The sequence below is a fragment of the Larus michahellis genome, unplaced genomic scaffold, assembly GCF_964199755.1.
Source record: "Larus michahellis unplaced genomic scaffold, bLarMic1.1 SCAFFOLD_115, whole genome shotgun sequence".
In the NCBI taxonomy this organism is placed as follows: Eukaryota; Metazoa; Chordata; class Aves; order Charadriiformes; family Laridae; genus Larus; species Larus michahellis.
In genome coordinates this window covers 118454-125726 of record NW_027435902.1, presented here as the reverse complement: position 1 = coordinate 125726, position 7273 = coordinate 118454, and the positions used below count along the sequence as shown (strand labels likewise).

Genomic DNA, 7273 nt, shown 5'->3' with positions numbered 1-7273 from the left:
ACCCTTCCAGGCCAATGGCTGCTCTGGCAGGGACACAGGTATTCCATCCCATGTGAGCCATGCCCAGTCTGTAGCTGGGAGCTGCCAGGGGAGGGGGCAGGAAGTCACCATTTGGGAGCAGGCTGGGGCTGGGGTGTCCTGGGTCCAGTCAGTGAGCGGTGGTTCCGTAATCGTGTTTGTATATTCCTCTGTCCATGTTATTGTTGTTGTTTTCTTGTTCCCTTTGTTCTGTTAAACTGCCTTTGTCTCAACCCACGAGTTCTGCCTTTTTCTTCTGATTCTTCCCCGGGGGGGGGGGAGTTCAAGAGAGCAGCACGTGGTTCTTTGTTGCCATCTGAGGCTAAACCACGACAACAGCCACTTGAGATCAGGTGTCTGGGCCCCATCCCTGTTCATAGGCCAGTGGCCCAGAAGGGCCTGCCTCTGTCACCAAGGGCCTCTGGCACTTGCAAGGGCTCGTTCCAGCATGGTGGCCAGCAGAGTGTGCTTGGAAGGACACTGTCTGGCTGCCGTGGGCTAAACCCAGGGGTTGCCTGTCACCTCTCAGGGCACTGCCTCCTTTCTGCCAGGGACAAGGGAGAAGGGAGGGCAAGCTAGAAGGCACATCTCTTTCTGTAAGCCCCCTTGCGCTGTCCCAGGCAGCAGCACTGGTGCCCCTGGGCTCAGTTTCGCCGCGTTGTCGTTCCAGGGTGTGTTTTCTTTTATTTGTCTGTTCCCGTGAGAACTCCATCTCTGCAATGCGCCACTTCTTCCGCCCTCCAAAAAATGCAGCCCCCAGCAGCAGTGGCCTTGCCATACCTTTCCGAGAGCAGTGTCTGGCATGTACTTCCTAAGCACCTTCTCCACGTTAGGATCACTGGGCAAGAGAATAGCAGGCCTCATGGCACCTGAGGAGAGAAAATGCAGGTGGTTGCTGGGCTGATGGGACTATGAGCTGTTGCAAAGTAGGGCCTGGTCCTGGAAACGGGTGAGAAAGTCTTCTGTGTTTGCTCATGTTGCCACCTCCAGATGCTGAGGGCAGAGCTGCCCCCTGGAAGGAGGAGGCAGCAGCAGCCACTGCCCCAGGAGGCCCAAAAGCATGAGTACTAACTGACAGGGGGAAGAGGGAGAAGGTGGTTCCTCTCTGGCCCCTGAAGCAGCCAGGCCCCACCTTTCGGGACAATCACAGAACAAGGGGAAGTTGGCACTCACCTTCCCCTTCCGAGCGGTGGCTCATTGGGTCTTGGATAAGCTTGTGTAAGGCATCTTGCGTAAGGCGTAAGGCATTCTGACCAAGACATCGGATCCATGCCCATAACCTGAAGGCACACAGAATGAAAGCACTGTCACTGGCCTCCCCAGGAGTCCCAGGGGACAGAGGCTGCCCTCCACCATCACTGCCCAGAAAAGGGGAGAACAAGCCTACCTGGTTGGATGGGAGAGCAGTGCTTCCTCAGAAGCACCAGAGCTGGGCAGCCATTCTCCAAGCATCCCCCAGCTGTCAACCACAGCTCCATGGCCCACAGAGGACATTGCTGGTGGGGCTCAAACCCTCCCAGTGCCTCCCAACCCCTCAAACCAAGCAACCCCAGCCCACAGTTACCCCTGAGATGGGAGGACAAGAGCTTCAGCTGTCTGACCACTTTCCCACCTACAACTCTCTCCACATTCATCTCCTCAGCCTTCTGACACCTCCGTCCTTCACATCCAGGCCCAGGTCCTCAGAATGGCTCTAGAGGCCATCCCATCCACCTGCCTGCTCAGCTCTTGCGCCTGGCAAGACACTTGGTCCTGAGACGATGCTGCTCACAGAGCTCCCAGCAGGTGGCTGAGAGGATAACTTCACCTGCACCTGCAAGCTGTTCGGCCTCGCGAACTTCAGACAGGCACGGGCCAAAAACGCGGAAGTGTTACCACCTCCCGTCTCCGAAAATCGGGAGGCTCATGGACCCTGCAGAGATCCCTGGTGAGAGGGAGAGGGAGAAGCAGAACTGACACAGGGAACATTTGGAACCCTACAGCCCCCAGCATCTCAGCTCTTCAGAAGCTAATCTGAAGCCCAGTGGGGAGACGGGCATTATGAAGGGGTAGAGCATCCTCCATCCCACTCTGGGGGGATACCGACACAGGTCCCTGAAATGGGTGTCTAGAAATAGACAAACGAAGTCGACATTGAGAATGCATTGAGAGTGCCGGGCGTCTTATGCGGCTGCCTGCCCCAGAAGCCCAGCAAACCAGCGGCCTTGATCACTGCCTGCTCCGTTTACACTCAGGCAGGTTGTAGCTGTCTGCTTGAGACTACACAACAGCATGCAAAAGCCCTTCTTGCAGGCATAAGCAAAGCAGTTCCCCTTTACCCTTTGTGAAAGGTAGGGGAGAATCCAGCAGGGGAAAGGATGCAAAGCTGCCCCCACCTGAAAAAACGAAAGGATAATTACCTCCTGCAGACATCTGCGCTAAAGCAAACAAGGACCCTAAGACTTGATCTGACACCTGCTCTGCCTTTAAGCTTCCTCTGCATCTGCAGACGCACGCAAACCCAGCAGTCCTGGTCTCCCATCCCCACTCCGACTACAGTTGGGCCCTCAAACGCTCGCAGGAGATGCTTTCCTTTGGCACTAGCCCCAGTAGGGATCCCCACATTCCCTGCTGGTGAGAAGCACCCTGTGGCACGGGAGAGTGCCACAGATCTGCATCTGACCCATTGCCCATACCTATCTTCAGTTGGACCTCCTGACCCACGTGTGTGTCACACTTTCTGTACTACTTCTGGATCTGCTGGCTACATTGCAGCACCAGGCTGATGGTCCTCGCCAGCTCCTGGTGTGGTGTTCTCCACAGCACCAGCACAGCATCACCTGGGGAAAGGGAGGGAAGGTAAAGGCTTTGCTGAGACCCGACTCTCCCTGACCTACGCTCAGTGGCAGGGACAGCAGAAACCAGCTGACGTGCGGAGGAAGATGGGCTTGTGGGAGGACCACATCCTGGGCACCAGGACACCTCTCCTCTCCTGGGCCAGCCACAGCAGCGGCTGGCCAGCAGTGGTGGCACCCCCTGCCCCGAGTGCTCCTCTGCAGCTGCAGCACACCAGGGATGACTCTTCCCCTCGCAGCCTGGCAGCCCCAGCTCTGCCATCACCAGGGCCTCCCTGCCCCTCACCACCACCCCAACACACACCTTTGGCTGTGCTTTTTTGGGGGTCTCCTCCTCTGGGTGCTTCTTTGCCCCCCCGCCAGCCCAGGGCCCTACAAGTGGGGACAAAGGGAAGGGAGCCACAGCCCTTGCTAAAGCCAAACCGCAGGCTCGCCCTGGGGGGAAAGAGATGCCTGGAGAGAGGGCACTGCAGGGGTGGGGTGCATGCGTGGCCAAAGAGCTGGCTGAAGGTGCTGCACAGAGCCTCTTGAGGAGAGCAAAGCGAATGTCCGCCACGAGTTAAGTGCTGCACGAGGTCATCGTCGTCCCAAGTACCTACTGGCAAACTTCAAGATGTCTCCTCCAAAAATTAGGAACTCTGCGGACAGAGGGAAGAAAAGGAAGAGTCATGTGGACACCTTCTTCCAGAAGCCACAGAGCAAGGCCCTCTGCCCAGAGAGGAGCACCTGGGCAAGGGTGCACCATGGGGCACAGCTCAGGAAAGCACCACTTTCTCTGGCCTCTCTCCCAGGCTCACAGTGGCCACAGCACTGGTAGCCACACAGCAGGCAGGGAGGCAGGGCCTCCAGGTGCCACCAAACCTCATAAAGGTGGAGGCTGAAAGGGACCTCTGGGGTCCATCTGGTCCAACTCCGCTGCTCAAACCGGGCTGCACAGAGCCAGCTGCCCAGGATGGTGGCTGATCGTTTCTGAATAGCTCTAAGGAAGGAGACTCCACAACCTCCCTGGACAACCTCTGCCAGTGCTCAGTCACCCTCACAGTCAAAAAGTGTTTCCTGACATACAGAGGGACCCTCCTGTTTTTCAGTGTGTGCCCATGGCATGGCCTCTGTTCCTGACACTGGGCACCACCGCGAAGAACCTGGCTCTGTCCTCTTTGCACCCCCTCTTCAGGTTGTAGGCACATTACTAAGGTACCCCCTCAAACCTTCTCTTCTCTACGCTAACCAGTCCCAGCTCTCTCAGCCTTTCCTCATAGCACAGATGCTCCAGACCCTTCATTGTCTGTGAGGACTCTCTTGCTTTGCTCTAATTGTGCTGCCAAAGGGGTGGCCACAATGTGCTCACAGTCAGCTCAGAAGGGTCCAGATTTTCCCTGTGGGAAGGGGCTCTTGAGGGTCACACACACACACGTCAGAGCCAGCATCCTCAGGTCACTGGCGCGCTGGCACTTGCTGGATGCCCTCAGCCTGCTCTGGGCCCTAACACGGCACTGAGCCAGCTGTTCACGCCAGAGACACCGAGGTGGCTGCTGAGAAAGCGGGTGCCTCCTCGGCCACGGTGGGGAGCAGAAAGGACTCGTACTGGTCCTGACCCACCAGCAGACCCTGGCTGCTCTCGCTGTTCCTCACAGAAAGCCCCAGCCTTTCCAAGGAGGCAGGACCAGGCTGCCCAGCATGTCTGCCTCCAGCCTCCACCATCACAGCCCGATACCAGACAGTCCTGCAGCACGGCTCCTTGCCCTCCAAAACATCACACAGGTACTGTTGCAGGCGGAGTGATTAACTTCACTCGTAAGAGAGAAGTAGTGAAATATTTATTAATATAAAACAGTGATTTAACAAAGTTAGTAGTGAATGCGACAGTGTTTTACGAGATCCGATGCCAGGGCACAACTGATTATTTACTGCATAGAGGCCGGGGTCAGACAAGCTCTCAGGGAGACCCTCCCGTTGAGTCCCGAGGTTCAGAAAGGACCCCCTGGCTTTCTAAACTCCTTCTCAGAGAGGAGTCTGGCTGCGGCTGGATCCAATCCTAGTCCCAGACTTGGTCAACGGTTTATGTCTAAAGGATTATAGATGCGCAATCAATCCTTAGATCCCTTAGCTAAGATTTCAAAGTTTAGCATGCTATTAGTCACTTAACCGAGAATCTGTTGCGGCAAGGAATCTCTCGGCCTTGAGGAGAAGAACCTTAAGCGAGCGTCCCCACTCAAGAGGAGACCCTGTCGTGCAGCCACTGCCGTGCAGGAGAGCTCAAAGGGCTCTTGGGCTGTCCACTGTTTATGGAGTAAGAGAATTGACCTACAGTCATATTCTCATGGGAACAAGATACCCAGGTTCCCACTCCAGACAGGGTTTTGGTTATGTTGCCAGCCATCTCCCACAGTTCAAGTGCGACTCATCACAACTCCCGCTGATGGCCATGGCTTGAGCAGGAGCCGGGGGGGGGAAAAAGGGAAGAGTACACCGCCACATCTGCCCTTAATGCCTTCTGGCACTGGCAGGGTTTTGGCTCTGCACAGGCACGGCGAGAGGTGGGGAGGAGCTTTTCAGTGGCTCCTGCTGACTCTCGGCATGGCATTGCCAGGGGTGAGGCTGGTCTTCAGGTCACCAAACTTCAGAACCCGTTTTGGCACCGATTCTGGGTGACTGCCCAGCAATAGGGGCATTGTCCTTATTGGGAGGCTGCGTCCCTCCAGTGCTGGGGTTCAGGGTTAAAGCAACCAGGTCTGTTAGCAACCGGATCATTTTAAATCCTTGTTGGGATCCGGTGCCATGAAACCAATTAAACCTTGCAGTGGATAAGGGAAGTTGGGATAAAGCAAAGATGGACCCTCCGGGCTGTGATCCTGCGTGGCTTCCTTAATGAGAGGAACCCAAATGAATACCAGACGAGTTGATTTTTTCATTGCTGCTGTTGGATAAAGTTTAGCTGGGAGGACTTTTTAACCTTAAAACGGACGTCTTCAGGTCAGGGCTAAATTATGCCTCCGCAGGTTGTCATTATTTCATGACAGGAGCAGGTTAAAGCTCAGCACCGGAGGCGGTTTTATGCAGCAGCCCTAAATTTTCGGGAGGGTAGAGGCTTGGTTTGACACATCTGACTGCCATCACCTTCGCTGTAGAGCCACAGGGCCATACAAAAGGGTACCGTTGGCTCTATTGTACTGAACACAAACCTCTCCTTGGTTTTTTCTTTGCTTTGTTTTTGTTCTTTTCTTTCTTCTAGTGAGCTGCTGCGGGGAGCCGTAGCTACCAACTTCACCTTCCTGCCTAAACACATGGCAAATTCTTACAGATAGGGCTGAGGAGGCCCTTTCCCGTGGCGTCGGGTCAAGAGGAGGCGTTAGGACAATGCGTGTCGAGGAACAGGTTTGTTCAGCTGCGCTCTGAAATGAAATGAATCACAGAATCACAGAAACTTCGGAGTTGGAAGGGACCTCTAGAGATCATCTAGTCCAACTCCCCTGCCAAAGCAGGATTGCCCAGAGCACATCCCTCAGGGCTGCATCCAGGTGAGTCTTGAAAATCTCCAGAGAAGGGGACTCCACAACCTCCCTGGGCAGCCTGTTCCAGTGCTCTGTCACCCTAACTGTAAAGAGGTTTTCCCGTGTATTTGAACGGAACTTCCTATGTTCCAACTTGTGCCTGTTGCCCCTTGTCCTGTCACTGGGAACCAATGAAAAGAGGCTGGCACCATCCTCCTTCAACCCACCCTTTAGATACTTATATGCCATAATAAGGTCTCCCCTCGGCCTTCTCTTCTCCAGGCTAAAGAGTCCCAGCTCTCTCAGCCTTTCCTCATAAGGGAGATGCTCCAGTCCTTCAATGATCTTAGTTGCCCTACGCTGGACCTGCTCCAGTAGTTCCCTGTCCCTCTTGAACTGGGGAGCCCAAAACTGGATGCAGTATTCCAGTTGTGGCTTCACCAGTGCAGAGCAGAGGGGGAGAATGACCTCCCTCGACCTACTGGCCACAGTCTTCCCTATGCAGCCCAGGATGCCATTGGCCTTCTTGGCGACAAGGGCACATTGTTGGCTCATGGATAATTTACTGTCTACCAGGACCCCCAGATCCTTCTCCTCAGAACTACTTCCCAGCACGTCCACCCCTAACCTATACTGGTGCTTAGCATTCTTCCTCCCCAGGTAGAGGACCTTGCACTTGCTTTTGTTGAACCTCATTAGGTTTTTCTCTGCCCAGCTCTCCAGCCTGTCCAGGTCATGCTGGATGGCAGCACGGCCCTCTGGAGTGTCAGCCACCCCTCCCAGTTTGGTATCATCAGCAAACTTGCTGAGGATACACTCTGTCCCATCATCCAGGTCATTAATGAATATACTGAACAAAATTGGACCAAGTATTGACCCCTGGGGGACACCACTGGTTACAGGCCTCCAACTAGACTCTGTGCCGCTGAT

At 55.0% G+C, this 7273-nt stretch overlaps 1 long non-coding RNA gene across 1 annotated transcript; it reads right to left on the bottom strand.

The window, feature by feature from the left end:
* Positions 1–1224: 1224 nt before the first annotated feature.
* Positions 1225–3752, bottom strand: LOC141736766 (uncharacterized). Its single transcript, XR_012585058.1, has 4 exons — positions 3448–3752; positions 2694–2837; positions 1736–1942; positions 1225–1298 (listed from the first exon to the last, which is right to left on the bottom strand). It is a non-coding gene; the product is annotated as an uncharacterized LOC141736766 (long non-coding RNA).
* Positions 3753–7273: the final 3521 nt, after the last annotated feature.